This window comes from Mytilus californianus, unplaced genomic scaffold (genome assembly GCF_021869535.1).
Source record: "Mytilus californianus isolate M0D057914Y unplaced genomic scaffold, xbMytCali1.0.p SCAF_9, whole genome shotgun sequence".
NCBI classification, from domain to species: Eukaryota; Metazoa; Mollusca; class Bivalvia; order Mytilida; family Mytilidae; genus Mytilus; species Mytilus californianus.
In genome coordinates, this window is record NW_026262745.1 from 38493988 (window position 1) to 38500129 (window position 6142).

Here is a 6142-nt window from a genome sequence, read left to right on the forward strand (position 1 = left end):
CTCTATGAAATTTTAGCACAAGGTTCCATACCACTAAAGAATGGTTGGGATTGTTTTTGGGGGCTTTTGTCCTTGTGGTTTTGTAATTAGGGACCAAAAAAGATCAGTTTTACTGGTTTTATGAAATATTAATTGGTTCGCAGACAATAACTTTAGTGTAAGTGTATGGATGTGTAAGAAAATTTAGTTCAAGGTTCCATTCCACAAAAAAAGGGTTGGGATTGATTTTGGGGGTTATTGTCCAGTGGTTTTGTAATTGGGGGCCAGAAAGGGGCCAAAAACAATTATTTGTCTGGTTTTAAGAAAAATTAATAAGAGATATTTATTTTAGCACAAGGTTCCACACCACAATAGGAAGGTTGGGATTAATTTTGGGGGTTATTGTCATAGCTGTTAGGGAATTAGGGGCCAAAAAGGGTCTAACAAAAACAATTTTTTGTCAGGTTCACAGACAATAACTCCAGTATAAGTGTATGGATCTCTATTAAATTTTTAGCACAAGGCTCCATACCACAAAAGGAAGGTTGGGATTTATTTTGGGGGTTATTGTAGTAGCTGTATAGGAATTAAGGGCCAAAAACAAGCATTTTTCATGTTCCAGGACAATAATTGGTGTAAAAGAGTATATATTTCTATGAAATTTTAAACAAGGTTCCATACTTCAAAAGGAAAGTTTGAAATGATTTTTGGAGGGTCAAGGCCCATATCGTTTAATAATTAGGGGATGAAAAGGGGCAGAAAACAACTATTTTTCTGGTTTGCAGGCAATAACTTGTGTATAAGTGTATGGATCTCTATTCAATTTTAGCACAAGGTTCCATACCACAATAGGAAGGTTGGGGTTTATTTTAGAGGGTTATTATAGTAGCTGTTTAGGAATTAGGGGCCAAAAAAGGCCTAACAAAAACAATTATTTGTCTGGTTTACAGACAATAACTTGAGTACAACTGTATAGATCTGTATTAAATTTAAGCACAAAGTTCCATTCCACAATAGGAAGGTTGGGATTTATTTTTGGGGTCATAGTTGTAGCTGTTTAGTAATTAAGGACCAATAAGGGGTAAAAAAGAAGCATTTTTCATGTTTCAGGACAATAATTTGTGTATTAGAGTTTGGATTTCTATGAAATTTTACCACAAGGTTCCATACTTTAAAAGGAAAGTTGGGATTGATTGGTCAAAACCGTCAATAATAAGGGGAAAATGGGCCAAAAACTAGGATTTTCTGATTTCTGGACAATAACTTGAGTATAAGTCTATATATTGCTATTTAATTGTGCCACAAGGTGTTATACCATAACATAAAGTTTGGGATTGATTTTAAGGATTATGACCCTATTGGTTTAGTTAAAAGGGGCCAAAACCAATACTTTGGATAAATTGCTTATTTTTTAGCAATTTCAATGGGGTTTAATTCAAAAGTCTTGAATTCTTGGGAGTCTTTAACATGCTGAATCTAATTAGGGATTTAATATTTAGATTGTAGGATCGGTTTGAAATGATTCATAGTAAGGTCCATAGGGTCCAAAGTTAAACTTCGTTTGAATTCTTTAAAAATTAAATTCTTGGTGTTCCTTGATATGCTGAATCTTATTGTGTATTTAGATTTTAAAATTTTGAGGCCTGTCTTCAAATTGGTCCACATTAATTCCAAAGGGTCCAAAATTAAAAAAAAAAGAATTCTTGGGGTTCTTTGATTTGCTGAATGCCCACATTAAGGTCCAAAGGGTCCACAATTAAACTTTGTTTCATTTTAAAGAATAAAGAATGGTTGGGGTTCTTTGATATGCTGAATCTAAGCATGTATTTACATATTTGATTTTGGGCAAAGTATTCAAGATGGACTAAATTGGAGTCCAAAATTGAACATTGTTTGTGTTATTTCAAGTTGATAGGGTAAATCCACCAGTGTTTTAAATTTTTGATTCAGCCATGCTGGATCTATGTGATCACTGCGGATTTTGAGATGGTGCAGAATTCTAAGTTGAAGACATATCATGAAACTAATTATGTGATTTTATGACTTGCAGAAACTTTTTACACCATTTTAATCATCTTTTGCCAACTTTTGACTAATTATTTGCCCTTAAATTAAGAAAATATTGGGCGAACAGCTCCTTTATTTTATATATACACTTGCATATAGTTCGGTTGTAAATCAACATTTATAATAAATTACTTTTAAGAAATAATGTGAAAAAGTAATATATCAAATTTAATTACAGATAAGAATTATGAAAGAATTCTATCAGTATCTTGTGCTTGTGTAAGTAATTGAATAACATTGGTACAAGATGTGTATTGATATCAAAGTTCATTCCCACACTTTTTTGAAATGCTATTATTCCAATTCTTTTCTTAGGCAAATAAGAGTACTGATATAATACAGTAATAAGACAACTGTCATTATTTAGAAATAACTTCTTTGAAGGTGGGACTTTAAATTGGAATCACCTCCACTTTTATGTCAATCTTAATTGACCACACTTGTGTATTACATAATTGAATACACAATAATATTGCCCTAGATAGTAGACCTGTAATCACTTCTGATCTACGCTACATAACATTATTCTGTAAATTATTTATTAGAGATGAATGATTAAAGATAAAACGATGCATGTTTCTGCAAAGAAAAGACAAAAACAAAATATGTATGAAAAAATACAAGCAAGGTCTATTTTTTCTTGTAAGATCAGTACTATAATCATCTGGTAGAAGTCAATAATTCATGTTAATTTAAATTACAATTATCATTAATTAACTTGAAACAATAAACAAAATTGCATATCTCTAACCTGGGGATTTTCTGCAATAAAATGTATTTAGATATAGGAAGATGTGGTATGAGTGCCAATGAGACAACTCTCCGTCCAAGTAACAATTTATAAAAGTAATCCATTATAGGTCAAGGTACGGCCTTCAACACGGAGCCTTGGCTCACACCGAACAGCAAGCTAGAAAGGGCCCCAAAAATTACTAGTGTAAAACCATTCAAACGGGAAAACCAACGGTCTAATCTATATAAAACGAGAAACGAGAAACACGTATGAACTACATAAACAGACAACTACTGTAAATCAGATTCCTGACTTAGGACAGGTGCAAACGTTTGCACCGGGATTAAACGTTTTAATGGTACCAAACCTTCTCCCTTTCCTGAAACAATAGTATAACATCACAACATAGAAAGACACACTATAAAATATCAATTGGAAGGCTTAACTCAATCAAAAAACGCAAATTAACACACAATGAACGAATAAATTTGATCTATGATACCTGAATGCAAATACATAGTTAATAAAAATTATAAGGGATAGATAATTAAGGTCAAAAGTAAATAAACAGGTTTAAACAAAGTTAAAGTATGATACCACTGTGAAATTTTAAACAATTTTTAGAAAATCATCACTTTTGAAAAAACCTGCGTCATATTATACACAGGTAAATGAAAATAATTTTGTTGTTAAGTATACTTCTTCTTCTGTGTGTATAAAATCTTCCGTTTAGGAATACCAAGAAATTTCTTTATATCAATAAAACTAATCTAACACTTGGTACATATGGGGTGAATATCAACAATAAAACTATATAATTAGTGATAGATAAAACTTCCTGTACAGGTGCAAGAACAGTATTTAAGGAGAAATGAAATAATTTTGATGTTTACAGTACGAAGAAGTGAAAATTTGTAGTAATTCCAAATAATCAAAGCTGGTATATAAGTTTTCTACAGGTACAGCCAAATTTACTTATCAAATCCTTGTATCTATGAAAGAATTTAGTAAAAGTTTTAAGTTATTTATGGTAACGAAATCCCTGACTTAATAATTTACCAGTGATGCATTGATTACGTTCGTTAAAATCTATGACATCACTACACACACGAGCATACCGAACGAGTTGGGATATATAAACACCGTATGATGGAGCTAAAGGTACATCGCCGTCTAAAAAAGGAAAATTAACAATCGTCTCTTTTGCCGTAAATTTTAGTATGGAGTTTCCCTTTACAAATTGAAATGTCTAAATCTAGAAAAGGACAACTTGTTTTTTCCCCATTATATGACTATTTAACAGTGTAAGGTATTGTACATGTATACTTGAATACAGGAAATTATTTTTTTCTCAATGAAGAATGAACACCAATTTAATACAAATTGGTTATTTGATTTTTGTTCTTGAAAAAGTGCATTTTCAATGCCTCATTTCTGAAACTATTAAGTCAAACTATAATAAAAAAAATATATTGCACCTTCCTTTGAAGATTCCAATCAAGCCAAAATTATTTCATTGAAAAATGAATAGATTTTAGAAAATCATTGCCCCTTCTAAATATTGAAACATCAAAAGAATTTGTATCAAAATTGAGAAATTTTCCATCTTTGGGAAATTAAATACAAGATGAGCTAGAAAAATTGCATACTTATATCTTACAGTTGTAAACATTCCCAAAAGCATGCAACTATTCTGAGAATTTGAGAACATGAACTGAAAGGGATGATTTTAAAAAAGAAAAATAACACTGGTTTATTTTTAGTGAAATAATAATGAAAATGATATATGTTCTACATTCAATCCTAGTGTTGTTTGTTATTTTATTTAACCATATGGTATGAGATTGTCCCTTTGTTTCTTCTCTGTTTTAACACAAATTAACATTTTGAGCAAAAATCACTTATCCAAAATTGTGATGGTTGTCTCTAAATGTCGTACAAGAGCTTATATAATCAGAAAAATGCGGGTCTACCCAGCGTAGCTGAACAAATGGCTGAATCACAGCACCGTCAACGCTTTGATTTGATTTTGTGCTTGGTTTTCAAAGTTGGTCCAAATTTGGGTCCAAAATTAAACTTTGTTTGATTTCTTCAAAAATTAAATTATGGTGTTCATTAATGTGTGCAATCTAACAGTGTTGTAAGTTTTTGATTTTTGGTCTGCTTTTCAAACTGGACTCCATAAAGGTCCAAATTATCCAAAATAAAACTTAGTTTGATTTTAACAAAAAATTATACAATGTGGTTATTTGATATGCTGAATCCAACCATGTATTTAGAATTTGAATATTGGATCATAATTGGTAAATGTCTAATTTAAAAATTATTTAAGAACTTATACCACACTCATTCTGTGACAGAAACTATGCTATTATTACATATTTGCTCAGATTCTAAATTCAGAGATTTCATTGCACAATTATTCATATCTAATTTTAGAGAAGTATTTTTGTGGTTTATATCACTGGTTCATGAAAAATAAATTGGTTCACAGACAATAACTTTATAGTGTAAGTGTATGGATGTGTAAGAAATTTTAGCACAAGGCTCCATACCACAATAGGAGGGTTGGGATATTAAATAGTTAATCAAGCTCTTCATTTATAGATTTATTGTAAACTAATAGAAATTTTGAATTGAGTCATAGTTTAAAATAGATTTGCTGATTCAGATATATTAATTGTGTTGATAATTGTGTATGCATTGTGTTCTATTTAAAGATTGTTAACATGTTTGAATATTTTTTTACGGTTGCAAATTCCCTTGGAAATTGAAATAGACCTTTGTCCATCTGTTGAAGTGGAAGTTGTATGTAAGTGAAGTTTTAAATACAATTATGCCATATATTATGTTATGTTAAATCTTAATAAAAATTTTTTAAATTTTTTTTTAGATAATGATCTATTTTTATTAAAGGATATATTTCATTACAATACATTGTGTAGATAAAGTTGTTGACATTGATAGATAAGTTGCAGATATTAGTTTGTGACAAATGAATGAAAAAATATTGGGAACTACATGTATTAATTATATATATATATATAAAGTTTGATTACACTATGTGTTTTTAAATAATTTTTACCTATTTTCAGGATAACAAACATGTGGTAATTATCAATCACACAATTATAATTGGAGTGACTGATTTATTTGAAATTTTGTGTTTCCTAAGTAGTGTTGATGATAAGCTCTGTAGGACAGTATAGATATAGTTTGAAATGTTTTTTTATTAATAAACATGTATTTATATTTTTGGTTTTAGGCCCAGTTTTCAAGTTGGTCCAAATCGGGGTCCAAAATTAAACTGTGTTTGATTTCAACATAAATTTAATTTATGAAATAAAAATCTATCCATGTATT